Source organism: Diceros bicornis, chromosome 22 (assembly GCF_020826845.1).
Source record: "Diceros bicornis minor isolate mBicDic1 chromosome 22, mDicBic1.mat.cur, whole genome shotgun sequence".
In the NCBI taxonomy this organism is placed as follows: Eukaryota; Metazoa; Chordata; class Mammalia; order Perissodactyla; family Rhinocerotidae; genus Diceros; species Diceros bicornis.
In genome coordinates this window covers 23984222-24002487 of record NC_080761.1, presented here as the reverse complement: position 1 = coordinate 24002487, position 18266 = coordinate 23984222, and the positions used below count along the sequence as shown (strand labels likewise).

General features: G+C 46.5%; 1 protein-coding gene across 1 annotated transcript in view; it reads left to right on the top strand.

Moving 5' to 3' along the window:
- Positions 1–295: 295 nt before the first annotated feature.
- Positions 296–18266, top strand: part of TJP2 (tight junction protein 2) — a 124581-nt gene continuing 106610 nt past the window's right edge. The window contains 1 exon segment of the mRNA XM_058565701.1: positions 296–616. The gene's annotated coding sequence lies outside the window, so the exon portion shown is untranslated.

Genomic DNA, 18266 nt, shown 5'->3' with positions numbered 1-18266 from the left:
ATAAAGAAAGGAGCACAGCGAATTCCACCAGCCCTTGGGCGGGAAGAAAGCTCAGCCGCGGTTTTGCAGAGAAGGGAAGAGGCAGGGGAGTGGGCGCGCCGGCTCGGGGACGAGGCGGTCTCCGGGGTCGCAGCCCCTGCCCCACCGCTGGGTGGCGTGTGTGACGCTCCCCTCGGTCCTTCCCGACACCCCAAAGTTGCGCTGCAAGAAGCTGCGTCTCCTTCCCCGAGCTCGCACGCCTGGCACCCTCGGGGGCTCGAGGAGGCAGGTGACAGCCGCTGCCCACCCTCGTCCCCTCCGGGTCGCCGCTCTCTGGCTCGCCGCCGCCCACCGCCCCCTGCCCCCACCCTGGATATTTTTTTTCCTTTCTCCCAAACCTCCAAACAGGAAATAGCTTGAGTCACAATAATACACAGGAGCAGCGGCCGAGGCCACTCGCGCCCGCCCATTCCTGCGGCAGCCTCCTGGACTCCGGCTCCGGCGAGGCGCCGCCAGCGACGAGCGCGGGGAGCGCAGGGGACACGGGCCCAGCAGCCGGCGCCGCGTCGGAGCGCGCCCGAGCGCCGCCCGCACCCTGCGCCCGACTCCGCCGACGGCGGCCGCCACCCGCCTCCAGGCGAGTACCTCCTCCCTCTCCTTCCCCGGGCCCCGAGCGCCGGCCAGGCGGCCGGAGGAGAGCCGCCCCAGGCGCGGCAGCCCAGGCTCTGGCGTCGCCAGGCTGCCTTCCTCCTGTCCCGGCTTTGGCGAGGGAGGGATTTGCGGGGTGCGGCGGGGCGCTTGCGCCCTGGATCGGTCGTGCGGGCGGAGATGAGGAGCAGCTCGAGTAAATGCGAGTGGATTTGAGGTGTACTTTACTGGGCATTGATTATTTCCTCTCTGGGGGTGCTTAACTGACTTTTGCCTCCTCTTCCCCCCCGCCCCCCGGGGACGATAGCGCATCGCAGGGTTTCTCTTGGGGAATCGCCCGGAAGTGGCATCGAGCACACAACTGGGGCAGCTACAGGTGCCTGGGAGCCACCTTCTTTTTTCTACCTGGCCTAGAGCCTTCTCCTCCAAGGGATGGGAACTGTTTCACTTTCTGTTGAGCTTCTCTTTAACCAGATTAAGAGGGCCTCTGAGTTTCTGTTGGCGCAGCCAGCGTGTGCGGTATCTGGAGAGGACAGGAGCTGGTGCCCTGGGCCGAGGGCCGAGGGAGGCGCTGGTTAGTTGAAAGCAGGTGGGGGCTGCCTGAGCTGCCAGCCGATCTCAGCTGCGGGGTGGAAAACTCCGCACACCTGAGAGCCCGACTGCACAGCCCCGGAGCTGCTCGCCTGCCCGCGCAGCCCGCAGAGCCAGGATCTGTGCCCCCAGCGTCGCAGAGCTTTCGAGCACCTTACTTTTTTTTTTTTTTTTCACTTTCTGAGCCATTTGTAAGGGAGGAGCCGAGCTTATCAACATGCTGGGCGTGGTCCGTTTTCAAGGGCTGCATTGCAAGATTCTTCTATAGGGAACTAAATCAAAGCTGAGTTGGAGACCTTTATGTTGGATAGAGGCCACTGAATTCCAGGCATTCGTCGAGTTTGACAAGGGTATTTTCAAGACCGTTTTGAAGTCTGCATGAGGGCTTTCAGCGAAACTGCCTGTCTGTCGACTATCCTTATCCTCCGTGGCTGCTTCCTAGTCCCGGAGGTGGGTGGGTGCTCCTGGGATGTCCCTTCGGTCAGTCCTTCTATCCAAGCTTCTCCACGCATTTTTACAAGCGGTGGTTGGTACGTAACTTCAGTCCTTAACCAATTGGCTTGAAAGATACGATCAACCCTCTGCGTTTCCTCAGGGTGAGGGGACCGTGGTTCTAGATGGTCAGACCGATAGGGTGACAGTCTGTTTACTTTCAAGTGCTCTGGGGCCTGGCTGCTTCAAGTGAGGTCCATGGTCCAGCAGCAGCGGCTTCACCTGGGGGCCTATTAAAAATACAGGATCTCAGGCCGACCCAGACCTGCTGCATCAAGATCGGACCGTTTGCACAGTAAGGTTTGTGAAGCACTGGAAGTTTTCTGTCCAGTGTAAAGAAGTGATTTACACTACGTTTCCATCCAGTCCTCCATTTGAACCTTCATTTTGTCAGACCGGGACAAACACACCACAGCCACGTGGGTCACAGCCCCTCCACCCCAGGGTGACAGGCTCCTTAGCAAGATTTGGACAAGTGGTTAGCATACTAGCCTGTGACTTTTTTGTTTCTGGATACTTTTATTGTTATTATTATGGTAAAATAGACATAACATAAAATTTACCATTTTAACCATTTTTAAGTGTACTGTATGGGAGGAAGACAATTCCTCTACCCTCTACCTCCTTCTGGCTGGTCTAAGAATTAAGTTGACATGAGAGAGGATTACAGGAAAAAATCAGAGTTGGTAAACATACAAACTTAGTTTACTAACATGTATACAGGGGAGAAACCCAGGAAAACTGAGTGACTCGCTAGAATGGCCAAAGCCGCCACCTTAAATACCATCTTCAGCTAAAGACAAAGGAGGATGTTGCCAATAGTGGTTTGGGTCTTCAAAGGGGAGGAAGGCAATTCACATGGAGATGGAAATGGAAATGTTTGTTAAACAAGTGTTTGTCAGGCCCACCTGAGAGAGACACATTTTACATTACACTGTAGTTATGGTATTAGCTCCTTCCTGGAATAGGCCTTTATCTTAAATTCTTTTAGGCAGTTAGGAGGAAGGTCAAAGTTTCTTTCAGAGTCTTTTGTTTTTAAAAATAATCAAGCCAGGGGCTGGCCAAGTGGCCTAGCGGTTAAGTTCGAGCGCTCAGCTTGGTCGGCCGGCATTGGCTGGTTCTGATCCTGGGCACAGACCTACTCACCTCTCATCAAGCCATGCTGAGGTGGCGTGCCACATAGAAGAACGAGAAGGATATACAACTATGTACTGGGGATTTGGGGAGGAAAAAGAAAAAAAAAGAGGAAGATTGGCAACAGATGTTAGCTCAGGGCCACTCTTCCTCAAAAAAAGAAAAAAACAGAAAAAAAAAATCAAGCCAAAGAGACACAGGTTGGGGTGGCCAATTCTGATCTCCCACAGTACGATTCAGTGGCATTAAGCACATTCACGATGTAGTGCAGCTATCGCCACTATCTGTTTCCAGAACTTTTTCATCGTCCCAAACAGAAACTCTGTACCCATTAAACTATACCCCATTGCCCGCTTCTCCCCAGCCCCTGAGCTTCTGGATACTGTTAACGGTATTTTTTGTAGGGTACAGAATAGGAGGAATAGAAATGTAAAGTAAAAGTAGAATTGTATTCGCAGAATATGAGCAAATATTTGGAGATTCCTAGGTCACTGGCCTGGTGGACATGGCGCGCTAGCTCCAGGTTCTGAGTTCCTTTGCTTTCTTTTAATAGAGACAAACATAAACCCATGAGGCTTTCCTTTTTGGTTTGGCTGGAAAGGAATGGAGCTACCCGCGGCTCTAACTGCACTAATTAACTAAGCGTAGATGCCTTGTACTATCTATTTCTGTGCTTTTTTTTAACTGGCTTTATTTTAGGTGTCTAGTTTATATTGGGTTTAGTTTTTTTAAACACTGACTCAAACTCAGTTTTCAAAGTAGTTGGAATAAACCCTAAGGAAAAAAGTTGTTGCTTGGTAAATATAGGAGGTCACAGCAAGACTTCAGAAAGAAGATTCGAAATAATTTTCCAAAATACTCCAAACTATTTTGTTATTGCTTTAAGGTTAAATGAGTCCAATGGCATTTTTTCTAGTTGTAAAAATGTTTGCATACTTCAGAAAAGCTTTGTAATAATGCTAATTATCTGTGTCTGTTTAAAATTGTCCTGCTTGTGGTTTGAGGACACACTTTTCAGTGAGAACATAAATATGAATTGGCAAACTGATAAAAATGGTTTCACTTATGATGTAAGAAAGTCATTGTTGGGGCCGGCCCTGTGGTGTAGCGGTTAAGTGCGCACGCTCCACTGTTGGCGGCCTGGTTCGGATCCCCAGCGCGGACCAACGCACCGCTGGTTCGGATCCCCGGCGCGGACCAACGCACTGCTTGTCAGACTATGCTGTGGCAGCGTCCCACATAAAGTGGAGGGAGATCCGCATGGATGTTAGCTCAGGGCCAGTCTTCCTCAGCAAAAAGAAGAGGATTGGTATGGATGTTAGCTCAGGGCTGATCTTCCTCACAAAAAAAAAAGAAAAAGTCATTGTTATAGATCAAGAATGTGGTTCAGAATACATAAGTGATCAGAGAGATTGGGAAGATTTAATAAATAGCTCATTAATGGGAGATCCTTCAAATTCCAGATTTTTTTTTTCTGTAGCACCTTTGACTTTTCTTATATTATTTCTTTCATCAGAATGAGGCTATCAACTTGTAGGAAGGAACTTACAGCTTCCTTTGATTGAAAATTCCCTTTGAAATGATGAATGAAAATAATTCAAATGACTAAGATTTGGCAGAAAATTCTCCGTCTTCAGGAGATTCTTATATTCGCAGAATTTCAGAATGTTATTTCCTTATAATTCTAGTAAGGCAAAAGAGAAAAGATTTCTCCTCCTCCACTATGTTCTCTTTTGAAATAGCAATATAGTTCAGTGTTTTATTTGGTGAACAAATGCTATTTTGTAGTCCACACATAAGAAAAAATCAATCAATTTTTTCCTTAGACGTTGTCCAATGAATGGTTTTACCAGTGATTCAGTGATGCCTGGGGAATCCTGTGGGGAATTTAGTAAACATGGAAACCCTCCAACTACTCCAGACCTACTGAATGAGAATCTTTGCATTGGAATCTGTAGATTTAATAACACCGTGTGTGATTCTGATATATAATTAGGTTTGAGAGTCTCTAGTATAAACACACACGTATGCAAACTAAGATAATTGGAAAATTAATCTGAAGGTACAAGAGAACACAATGTCATATTAAACATGAAATAAAATGAATAATGAATTCTTCATTAAAATTAGGTATTGTATCATTGTTTCAGGTGTGGTAAATCTAATCAACACTTTTTGATGCTGATCATCATTCTTGAGATCTGAGGTTTAGAATCCTGAATGTCCAGAAGAACCCACTGGTCTCCCTAGGAGAGATCAAGGTACTGGACTATTTGATTTAGCATCTGTTGAGTGCCTATTGCAAATCAGGTATTTTCAGATATATTCTCATTAAATCTTTATAATGACCTTGAGAGAGGTATTTCTTTTTTTCTCATTTTACAGATGAAAAAACTGAAGCCAACCTTGGTCTTCCTACTCTAGACCATGGTAGTTTCCATGGTCCTTCCATGTAGAATAATAAATCCCTGCCTACTAACTCCCTTTCACCACCAAGAAGCTACGTATTCATTAATTCTTCACTCAGATCTTTTGGAACATCAGATGCTACATGCACTAGGTCCTGAGGCAAATAAAAAGATGAGCCAAAACTGTAATAAATTCCAAAAGAGCAAAGAGTTCTTTCCGTGGAGCCAGAAGACCTCTGATGAGTGATCAGTTACATTTTACTTGCTTGAATGTAGCATTAGTATTGCTAGTCCAGCTCCCGGAAAAATCTTGGTCATTATTATTATTGAGATCAGTCAGCTGGCCATCTCTGCACACTGGCCTGACGGTATCTACGTGGTGCCTGGAGATGCTACACATGTAGAAGGAAGGGCACAGAATTTAGGTGCAGAAGAACTGATATTTACCTTGACTAGCTGACTGAGCAGGAGTAAACCTTATAAACTCAGAGCCACCACCTCCTGGAATATAAAATTAGGGGAATAATTATGTCCCTCTAAGATTATAGTAAGGACTCAAAAGGACCATATTTGTAAAAGTGCTTGTAAGCTGTCAAAGGATAATGAAAAGCTATCTCAGCTGCATTTGGGAGAAATTTATAATGCAAAGGAGACAGAAAAAGCCACACATTTGAGGTACTTAATACTTTTTAGTTAACTGAGTCTGTTTGTAATTCTTTTCTAGCTTTAGGCCATTTTTTACAAAACAATTTCATGGCGACATAATTCACATACCATACCATTCATCTATTTAAAGTGTACAATTCATTGGTTTTGAGTACATTCACAGAGTTGTATAACCATCACTACAATCAATTTTAGGACATTTTTATTGCCCTAAAAAGAACACCACCCCTCCATGAACCCCTTAGCTGGCACCTCCCAATCCCTTACCTCCCTCGCCCTAAGCAACCTCTAATCTACTTTCTGTCTATAGATTTGCCTATTCTGGACATTTCGTATAAATGGAATTATACAATATATGGTCCTGTATGTCTGGCTTCTTTCACTTAGCATAATGTTTACAAGATTTATTTATACTGTAGCATGTATCAATGATTTATTCTTGTTTTCTTTTTTAATTTATTTTTTATTTTTTGTGAGGAAGATCAGCCCTGAGCTAACATCCGATGCCAATCCTCCTCTTTTTTTTTTTTGCTGAGGGTGATTGGCCCTGGGATAACATCTGTGCCCTCTTCCTCTACTTTATATGGGATGCCGCCACAGCATGGCTTGATGAGCAGTGCGTCAGTGCTCGCCGGGATCGGAACCTGCGAAGCCAGGGCCGCCGAAGTGGAGCACGTGCACTTAACCACTGTGCCACTGGGCCAGCCCCTGCTTTATTCTTATAATATTCCATTTATGTGTATACTACATTTTGTTTATCCATTCATCTGTTGATGGACAGTTGAACTTTTTCTACTTTTTTGGCTATTAGGAATAATGCTGCTATGAACATTCATGTACAAGTTTTTTATATGGACATATGTTTTCATTTCTTTTGGGTACATACCTAGAAGTGGAAAACATATGATAATTCTATTTAACGTTTTCAGAAACTGCCAGACTGTTTTCCAACGTGGCTGCACCAGTTTACAATCCCACCAGCAATGTATGTGGGTTCCAGTTTCTCCACATCCACATCAACACTTGTTGTATGTCTTTTTTTCTTTTAGCCATCCTCGTTGGTGTGAAGTGGTTTTGATTCACACTTCTCTGATGGCTAATGATGTCGAACATCTTTTTATATGCTTATTTATTAGGCTTTTCTTTCTTGACTTGTTTTTAATTCTTTTCTAAGGGAAAACTAGATAAAGAGGAAAATCAATTTTGAATAGATTCCCTAGTTTCAATGGTTTAGAAGAATGCTGAAAATGTAAATTGAGTCCGTTGCTCTTTTGAAGTTTATTTCAGTTTTGGCTCATCTTGTTATTTGCCTTAGGGCCTAGTGTAAGTGGTACCTGCTGTTCCAAATGAGGTGAAGGGGAGGGAGTAGACCAGGGACATATTATTCTACATGCTGATTTAACGCCATCTAAAAAATCACGCACCTCTCAAAGGTTAATAACACACCAAAAAAATGTATTGGTGCCGATGGTGGACATTTTAAACACTTTAAAATATTGTTTAATATTGTGTTAACATCTGTCCATTCTACTTAGTTAAAATATACAATAATATACTTTAAAATCATTAATTAATTGCTTATATATTTTATTAGGGTATTCTTTATTTTATTTTAAAGTACTCTCAAAAGGAGGTAGATTGATGGACATTTTTGCGTGAGTTAGTACATTTTGTGTGTGTGTGTGTGTGAGAGGAAGATCAGCCCTGAGCCAACATCCATGCTAATCCTCCTCTTTTTGCTGAGGAAGACTGGCTCTGAGCTAACATCTATTGCCAATCTTCCTCCTTTTTTTTTCCCCCAAAGCCCCAGTAGATAGCTGTATGCCATAGTTGCACATCCTTCTAGTTGCTGTATGTGGGACGCGGCCTCAGCATGGCCGGAGAAGCTGTGCGTCCGGGCGCGCCCGGGATCCGAACCCCGGTCCGCCAGTAGCGGAGCACGCGCACTTAACTGCTAAGCCACGGGGCCGGCCCCGAGTTAGTACATTTTTGTTCTTTCCTTCTCAAGCTGCCTGGCAGTGTTTTTTCTCTATAGCCATGCGGAGAATTATCTTCACGCTCTACAGTTACAAATCCATCATGAATTTTTTTTTTTTTCCCTTTATCTCCCCAAAGCCCCAGTAGCTAGTTGTATGTCATAGTTGCTGTATGTGGGACACCACCTCAGCATGGCCGGACAAGCAGTGCGTTGGTGCGTGCCCGGGATCCGAACCCAGACTGCCAGTAGCGGAGCGCGTGCACTTAACCACTAAGCCATGGGGCCGGCCCCCATCACAAATTTTTTAAATACCTGTCGCATTTTGGAGGCCCACTATATTCAACTTGGGTTGTGCTGCTTTGATCTTATATTACTGGTAATGTAGGTAGCATTAAGAGAAGTAGGGAAATCAGCTAGATTTAGAAAAAGAAAATTACTTTCATTTGAGAATTGTTAGAGACAGCGATGGGGTAAGCAAGTGGGAGTGTGGGGTGCAGTGGTTCTCAAACATTAGCCTGTGTCTGAATTACCTGCAGGGGTTGTTAAAACACATTGCTGGCCCTTTCCCCTGAGTTTTTGGAGTTTGATTCAGTAGGTCTGGGGTGGGTGCCTGAGAATCTGCATCTCTAACCAGCATCCAGGAGATGCTGATTCTGCTGGTTTGGGGACCACGTTTTGAGAACCAGTGATTTGGAGACATTTGGAAGTGTGGGACTGGAGCAAGAGAGGGAAGGGACAAGGCTAGAGGCTGGCTCGTGTGTCCTGTGCATACGGGAGATTGGTGGAGCCAGGGAAGTGGGTCCCATTGATGGGGGGCATAGACAAGTGCTGGGACCTGAAGCATAGGGGTCTGGTGGGGAGAGATGGCTGGAAGAAGAGAGGCCTCTGAGATGGGGAAGGCATGGGCACAGGGTTATGAGGAGACCCAGTCCAGCGAGGGCCCCACACATTCCACGTAAACAGGGGAGCAAGGACACATCTGGCGTGTTGGTTGCATTGGAGGGACTGGGCTGTCACCGAGGTGGTGGGCGTTGTCGTTGTGTAAGCCTCGCCTTTCCACCACTTTCAGGAAGGCCAGCATTACCGGGTAGTGGAATGTGCTGCTTGGGGCCACAAGGTCGAGTGTAGACTTTCCTTCATAAATGAGGGAGCCCCTTTAGTCCTTCAGGCCACAATCCTGGAGTCATGACTGACTCCTCTCCTTGCCTGTCAGTGCTAATCATAACCCAGAGCCACGGCAAGCAAGCTTTGTAAGCCAGCAGCAAGAGTCCTTAGTGCAAGCAGTGCCTGTCAGGTTAGTTTTCCTCCTTTCATGCATTTGCCTGCTCAGCTTAATAGCTTTAAGATCCGTGCTACTGTGTGTCTAGTCTCCTGACCATAACTCAGTATAAGCTGATTCTGAGAGTGGGCGCTGACAATCTACATTGTAAAGGTCAGAAGATTTGCTACAGAAAAGAAATCCCAGAACGGCAGTGGCCCGCTGCTGTCGGGTCATCTGAAATTGAGCTGTGTGCCACCCTTCCTGGTGGTTTCACAAAGTCAAGACAAAGGCCCCCTAATTTTATTTTATATATATATATTTTTTTAATATTTTTTTTTTTTTTTGTGAGGAGATCAGCCCTGAGCTAACATCCGCCAATCCTCCTCTTTTTTTTTTTTTTTTTTTGCTGAGGAAGACGGCCCTGGGCTAACATCGGTGCCCATCTTCCTCCACTTTATATGGGACGCCGCCACAGCATGGCTTACCAAGCAGTACTTCGGTGCGCGCCCGGGATCCGAACCAGCGAACCCCGGGCCGCCGCAGCGGAGCGCACGCACTTAACCACTTGCGCCACCGGGCCGGCCCCTTATTTTATATTTTATAGGCATCTTCATTGTATCTGAGGATGTAAAGCATTTCTCTTGGGTTTTGGAAAAAGGCCAAAGCCTGCCCCAAGGTGTTCTGTGTTATCGTTGAGGGCACCGAGCAGAGCGAGAGGGTTATGTCAGTGATTGTAGACTAACCTCCCCGCTCTGCCTGTGACTGGCCGGGGCCTACAGGAGGTGAGTGGCACTGCCTACTTTAGCCTCGCCTGTTTGTCCCCAGTCCTACTTAGCTGGCTGCACACTTGTACATTCCTGCCTGGCCCCTGCAGCTCTGGGTGTGTGATTCCTCTGGTTAATGGACAGGAAGTATTTCACAGTCTTGCTTCCGTAGAGAGACAGTGTCTCGGGATCCTTAAGACCACCCCCAGTTTCGATGATTTACTCGGAGGACTCACAAGACTTCGCATATAGTCATCCTCACCACTACGATTATTACAGTGAAAGGACACCAAGCAAAGTCACCCAAGGGAAAAGGTGCATGGAGTGAGGATGGAGGAAACCAGACACAAGGCTCCACGTGTCCTCTCCCAGTGGAAGTCACACAGGACATGCTTAATCCAACAGCAATTAGTTGTGACAGCATGTGAAATGTTGCCGACATTCACGTCTTCATTAAAGACTCAGTGCCCAGGGTTTTACCTGGGGACTTGTTACGTTGACATCCTGTGCATAGCAAGTACCAAGAAGTTTCGACTCCCAGAGAGAAAGCAGGTGTTCAGCAGAAATCATATTGTTTGCACAAATAGTTTAGGGACAGTGAGCCACTCTTATCAGTCGTGGGAATGGTGGTAACCTTCCAAACATCCAAGTTCCCAGATGCCAGCCAAGGGTTGACCTTGTCAGCAGTGTTTTCAAAGGATGTTAGCTATTTTGTGCATAGATGGGGATGAGGATGGGAAGTGAGGATGGTGATGGAAGCCCCTGCACTTGGGGAAGGGGTCTGTCCGTGCAGCTTCAGGGTCTGGTGCTGTAGGAGCTTCTCTCCCTCTGACCAAAGTGGGAGAGGGCAGAAGTGACCTTGGGTTTTGCACTCAGATCTTGGTTTCAGGATGATGACTGGGATTCCTTCACTTCAGGGACAGAGAAGGGCAGTGGTACACATTGGAAAATAGTTCAAAGTCTTGTTCATTTGTGCGTTTATTCATTCTTAACATGCACTATTGATGCCTATACCCTGCCAGGCATTGTGCCAGGTGCTAGGGATATAATGGTGAGCAGAACAAAGTCTCTGCCCTCATGAGACCCACGTTCTAGAGGGAGGCAAATAAGTAAAGAGGCAATTACATTTCATTATGACGGGGCCATGCCAAGGGCCCTATGGCACCTGCCCAGGCTTAATGGATGTCAGAAGGCAGGAATTTTGTATTCGGACCAACCTGGGTAGGAATCACACCTCCACTGGTTATTATCTGTGTGGCCTCAGGGAAGTTACTGAGTCACTTGGTGCCTGAATTTCTTCATCTGAAAACTGGGAGATTTTATATCTACCTCTTAAGGTTGTTGTGAAAATTAAACAAGATAATGCATGTAGAGTGCTTATCTCAGTGGCTGGCACAGTGGACGTGTTCACTAAATAATGGTTTATTGACATCTAGGCAAGGGGCAGGGTGTGTTAGCTGGAGGGAGTGGTATCTGCCATACACTTGCTCTGTGCAGAGCCTAATGTCAGAAGGCATCCCTGCCTCCCTCAGCCCTGGGCTCATAGGTGCACCGCAGGCTGCATTCCTGCCAGCTCGGTCTGCTTACGGGACTGAGAACGCTCTTGGCTGTTTCGCTTTTCTGGCTCTTGGAGATACATTCCCCTCTACCTGGGATGCCTCAGATTCTTGCATCAGCCTGCCTAAGGAACGTCTACTCATATTATTAAGACCTAACTCAAGTACTTTCTCGGTGAAGACTTCCCCGTGGTCACTCGCATCCCTGTTACAGCGTGCCGGGTTGCAGTCACTCGTCACTCCATTAGACTGGGTTATTATTAAGGACAGCGATGGTTTGGTGTTATGTGTGTGTCCAGTGTCAATCAGTGTTTGAAAGGGAGTGGCTCAGTGGTTGTCCAGGGAATGAATGAGTGAAGGAATGAATGGGTGTCGGGTTGGACTAGAAAACTCATAGGAAATGGATACAATGACAGCAAAATAGGTCTTTGCCCTCAGAGCAGAGCTTGCAGTCTAGAGGGGGAGGCGGATAGTAAACAGGTAAACACGAATATATAATTAGAGACTGAGAAGTGACACAAGGGAAGCAGAGTCTGGTCCAGCAGCAGGTGCAAGGGGAGCTGGAACAGGGAGGGATGGGAGATCGGAATGTTGATGCCCTGGGCAGTGTGCTGTTATCTTCTGGAGTGTGGGTGGTGGTGAAGGCTGGAAGGACTGGTTAGGCAGGGAGCCGCACCAGGAGAGCCAGGAGTCCTCCAGATGGAGGTAGATATGCAGATCAAAGGTTATAAGCACCTCAGCTGCCAAAGAGTAGGCCCATGAGGAGATCTGAGTGGACACTGGGAAGATTGACGTGGTCCGGTGGGGAGCACGGAAAACCGGGGTTGAGGAACCTAGGGTGGATTGAGGAAATGGTACCCAGTGAACTGAAAGACCTGTCTGAGCTGGATCTAGGACAGTCAGCTCAGGCTTCCATAACAAAACGCCATAGACTCAGTGGCTTAAACAACAAACATTTGTTTTCCACAGTTCTGGAGGCAGGAAGTCCAAGATCAAGGTGCCAGCATGATCAGGTTCCTGTGAGGCCCCCTTCCTGGGTCGCACAAGGCCACCTTCTTGCAGTGTGCTCACATGGCCTTTCTTAGGTATATGTGTGTGGAGAGAGAGCGAGATGTCTCTCTTCCTCTTCTTATAAGGGCACTTGTCCCATCAGGAGGGTCCTGCTCTCCTGACCTAATCTGAGCCTAGCTATTTCCCATAGGTGCCACCTCCAAGTACCATCACGCTGGGAGTCAGGGCTTGGACATATGAATTTGGGGGGGAACCTAAACATTCAGTCCATTGTAACCTGGGCCAATAAACATTTACTGAGGAAATAATAATCGTGGCTAGCACTTAGATAGCACTTCGTATGGTCCAGGCCCTAGGTGTTTTACATATATATTCATTAAATTTTATTCTCACCCAACTTTAACAGGTAGGTGCTATTATTATCTCCCTTTTACAGATGAGGAAACCAAGGTCCTGGATAGGTTAAAAGACTTGCCTAGATCACACAGCTAATTAAGTGTGAAGCTGGGATTCGAACACAGGTAGTCTGGTTCTAGAGTGCAGTATCTTAACCATTACACCCTGCTGCCACTTAATTAGGAAGTAAACCCTGATATTATTGGGTATCTACCATAAGCTGGTTTCTGAGCAAGGAGAGACTCTGGAGATGCAAGGATGAATACAACATTGTATCACCTTCTAGGCCATCCCAGAATGCTCAGGAAGACAGACCTGTAAAAACATAATTTTTTGAAGTCAATTAAAATTTATTGAGATCAAAAAGAAATTTTCTTTACCTTTCTCTTTTTTTTTTTTTATAATTTTTATTTATTTATTTTTTTCCCCCAAAGCCCCAGTAGATAGTTGTATGTCATAGTTGCACATTCTTCTAGTTGCTGTACGTGGGACGCGGCCTCAGCGTGGCCGGAGAGGCGGTGCGTCGGTGCGCGCCCGGGATCCGAACCCGGGCTGCCAGCATCGGAGTACATGCACTTAACCGCTAAGCCACGGGGCCGGCCCTACCTTTCTCTTTTAACTGTGATACATAGAACCATTGGCAGAGGGAGGTGTTTTGCTATTTCAAATGTGTCTGGTGGCTGAACTGCTCAAAAAAGTATATTGTTTAAGGACTAGTGAGCTGACTCATCAAATTAAAATTTACTCTTTATTTTTAGTAGAGTGAATAATATAATGAGCATAATTAAATCATGGTAACAGGTAACCTAAAATTTATAATACTATCAAGATGCAATTTGGAAAAAAATAGACCCACTTAAGTAAAAAAGAGGTTGTTTAAAAAATATATATAGTTTAGAAATATTTTATAGAAAAATTTAAAACGAAATATCTTAAAATCCTTGTGGTATTTCAGGACCTTGACTATTAGGGTCATGTGGAAGCTCAGGGAACCCTGGAGGTAACTCACTTCCATTTTCTGGATGGGGGTGTCCAGGGAGAACCCCAGCCCATGGAGGGAGGATGAGGAGGACAGTGACCCCTTGGTGGGGAGCCAGGTTGGTCATGCTGGTGGTGGGGTACTTACTGGAGGAGAAGGAAGAGGATGTCTCCTTGACACAAACTCCACATCTGGATCCACTGAAAACAGCAGACTGGGAAAGAGAAGGAGGAGAGGGAGGAGGCAAGTCTGCAGCTAGGAGGACCGTCTGAGGGTAGAGGTGTGAGACCCTCCTGTCTCAGAGGAAGCAGCACCCCCTACCCAGGGATCAGGGAGCAAATGCTCTGCCTGGATCATCAGATGCATGAGGATCCACTTTTAGAAGGCACTAGAACAGAATAGTCAAGAATCAGACCTGGGCTTGAGTATTGGCTCTGCCACTTCGGAGCGTGTGATCTAGGGCAGGTGTCTTAACTCTGAGCCTTATTTTCCTCCTTGTAAAAGGGAGTCAATGGGGGCCAAAAAAAAGGGGGCGGGGGTGTCAGTAATATTGCCTTCTCTCTGAACTGGTGTGGCTCGAGTTTCATTGCTCTTTTGGTTTTTCTTTGTCGCAGGTCTGCAACCTTGTCTTGAAAGGGGGAGGTTTTGTCCAGCTTCCCACACTCAACCAATGATCATGAGCTCTTTTTTCAAGGGGCAGAAGCTGGCTCTGAGAAGAAGGGAAAGGGTCTTTCCAGCTTTTCTTCAAGGTCTTTTCTTCAAGGTCTTTGACTATCTTTCTGGAGACCTCCTCACATTCACAGCTCATCTAGTCATTTGCTTCAGACCTGTCTTCCTCTGGCTCTGCCTTGATGGTAGTATCCCAACAAGCTCCGTGTCTTTCTCTTGACAGAGTCCCGTCACTTCATTTCCTCTCTCCTGAAGGTTTCGGACTGTACGTTCAATCAAGACTTGCTCAATCTGACGTCCTTAAGATGACCTGTCGGGTCTGCTTTTCCGTCCTCTTCCTCTGCAGTGTTGGTGTAGATTGATTTTCTCTCCATCTTGTGTGGTGAGATGCATGCTTGATTTTGGAACATCAGGCAGTTTCCTCCTGGATCTTCCTGCCTGGTCATCAATGTGGCCTCCCTTCCCGGATTCCAACTTATCACCCTGTTCTCTTCTCCAAGAGACGCTGCCAGTTCTTTGATCTTGAGTGAACGTTCTGCCAGACACTTGATCGGACTCCCCACACAGGCCCTAGAGTGCTGTCCAGAGTCTTTTTTAGTTGCTCACAATAGTTTTAAGTGGGATTTGGCTTTGTTCTGTTATATTTTAACGGGTTCAGCTTCTGCTCCCAGAGACCAGATCATTCTCACAGTGTCAGACATTGGCTCATCTTGAACATGGAGAATTTTTTTCCCAGCTGGTTTGCTGTAAATCATCTGCTGGACCAAATCACAGGCTGGATGTATCCAGGCCATCAGGTACTTCTGGGCTTTCATCTTTTTCCATCACAGGGTAAACCTTGATGAGAGCTTTACATTTTTTTTCACTTTAGGCAGTGTTATGGGTTGAATTGTAACCTCCCCCCCCCTCCAAATTCATATGTTGGAGTCCTAACCCCCAGTACCTCAGAAGGTGACTTTTTTTGGAGATAGGGACCTTACAGAGGTAATCAAGGTAAAATGAGGTCATTAGGGTGGACCCTAATCCAATATGACTGGCGTCCTTATAAGAAGAGGAAATTTGCACGTAGACATGGACAGAGGGAAGATAATGTAAAGACATTGCAAGAAGATGGCCATCTACAACCCTGTCAATACCTTGGTCTTGGACTTCTAGCCTCCAGGACTGTGGGATAAATAAATAGTGAGATTTGTGTTGTTTAAGCCACTCAGTCTGTGGTACGTTGTTATGGCAGCGCTAACAAACTAACACTAAGAGTTTCTTATTCTGCCTGAAACCAAGAGAACTATCAACACAGCAGCTATCATGGCACACTCCACCATCTCCCACCAATATCCAGGGAGAGCGAGACTGGGTCTCACATGATCAGGTTCTTCTGCCTTGAACTCCGAGTGTCTCCCAGGTTCCCCAAGAGTACAGCTTTGGGACAGGATGAAGCTCCTCCATGGAGTCCCACACTGAGGCTCTGCAGCCAGCTCGGCCACAACACTGTGATCACTGAGCGGGGCTCTGCCCAGAACCAAACCCCTGTCTGACACCCAGGCTGGTGTCAGGCCTGGATCAAGGTGGAACTCAAACCCCCTCAACGCTGCCCAGGACTCCTTTCCTTTAATTAATCTTTTTCTATGGCCCAGAGGATCCACCCTATCCTCTGCACACACTTAAATACGTAATTTAAATTCATCTTGGTTCCAGTTTTGATAGATTAAGCAGAAAGAATGTGAGAGGGCAGAAGAAGAAGCACCTAGCCCAGTCTGGAGGTTCAACCTAAGAGCTTTCTGGAAAAAATGAAGCTGCAACTAGTTAGCAAGGAAAAGAAACTAACACACACTTCCATGGCATATCGTATATGCTAGACATTACAGGTGCTAAGTGTTTTACATGTAATAGCTGATTTCATTTTTAAAACAACCCTGTGAGGTCAGTGCTATTATTAGCCCCACTTTAGAGATGAAGAAACTGAGGCAAAGAGACATTAAGTGGCTTGTCCAAGGTCACACAGCTAGTCAGTGATGGAGCTGGACTTCAGTCCTGGGCAGTGTGGCACCCCAGTTCATGCTGAGGAGTGGGAGAGTGTGTCAGCAGGTGAAACTGTGATTACGTGAAATACTCTCTCCAGCCACCGGCAGCAGACTGCTGTATCTCAGCACACCTGGTGTAGTCCCCGCCAAGTTCCAGAGACTCTGTCCCTTTCCTAAAATTGCAGAGCAGAGGTGACTGATATCTCCCTAACCCAACGAATGGCCAAGCCCTTCTTGACTTAAGCGAGTGCCTGTCAGTATTCTAAATTCTGTGCAATGCCTCATCGCTCATCTGCTCCCAGGCAAGAGACCCACGAGAATCCTACAACTCTAGGTTTAGAGTAGAAACGTAACATGAACGCAATTTCTTTTTGTTTTTTTTTTTTGTTTTTTTTTTTGTGAGGAAGATCAGCCCTGAGCTAACATCCATGCCAATCCTCCTCTTTTTGCTGAGGAAGACCAGCTCTGAGCTAACATCTATTGGCAATCCTCCTCCTTTTTTTTTCCCCCAAAGCCCCAGTAGATAGTTGTATGTCATAGTTGCACATCCTTCTAGTTGCTGTATGTGGGACGTGGCCTCAGCATGGCCGGAGAAGCAGTGTGTCGGTGCGCGCCTGGGATCCGAACCCAGGCCGCCAGCAGCAGAGCGTGCACACTTAACCGCCGAGCCACGGGGCCAGCCCCATGAACGCAATTTCTACCAACAGTTAGAGGGAGCAGATTTCCCTCACGTAAGTAGTTGAAAGTTTTTTATTTCTTAGGAATGAGAGTACTTGAAGAATCCATGAATTATTATGGATGCAAGTTATTTGGGAGGGGCAGTCAATTACATGATTTTAATTTTGGCTTTTAATTATTCAGCAGCAGAGGTTAAAAATCTGGGAAATCTCGTAAGGGAGAACCTCCCCAGTTGGTGGGTACCGCCTGAGCTGGGCCCCAAGATCCTATGTTCCTCCCTTTCTAAGAGTTTCCATCACTCACTCCAGCCCCTGGGTCCCTGTACCCTTCAGCCAGCCTGTTTCCCAGTCTCTGTTTTTCCCACAAAACCACTCAGCCTTGGGCTTTTCTGGTTCTTTAACTGTGTGTTGAAGGGAGTTGTAGCTGCAGGGGAGAGTCGGAAGTTTGTAAGTGCACCTTGTTTTGCCTGCGGAGAAATGAGGATTGAGGAAGGATTTTTGAAGAGGTATTGGGAATGGAAAAAGAAGAACAGAGGGAAGAACAGGTGGGAGGAAGGAGGGAGGAGATGATATCCATTGAATGCATGGACACCATCTCGTTGATTATTAAACCACCCCTGCGTTGTGGTCTGATTCCAGTTGTACAGATGATGAAATAGGTTCAGAAGGGTCAAGTAACTTGTTCAAGGTCACAAGGTGTTCAACAGCAGAGGTGGGATCCAAATCAAGTCTTATTTAACTACATTTAAATATTAACCCATTTAGGGTCCTGCCCCGTGGCCTAGTGGTTAGGTTTGGCGTGCTCCGCTTTGGTGGCCCAGGTTTGGTTCCCAGGCACGGACCTACACCACTTGTTGGTAGCCATGCTGTGGTGGCGACCCACATACAAAATAGAGGAAGACTGGCACAGATGTTAGCTCAGGGTGAATCTTCCTCAGCAAAATAAACAAACATTAACCCATTTAACCACAGCTCTCTTTCTCTGTGTCATGGGGTTGATTTGACTGGGCACCCACAGGAATGGGTGAGGGTGGCT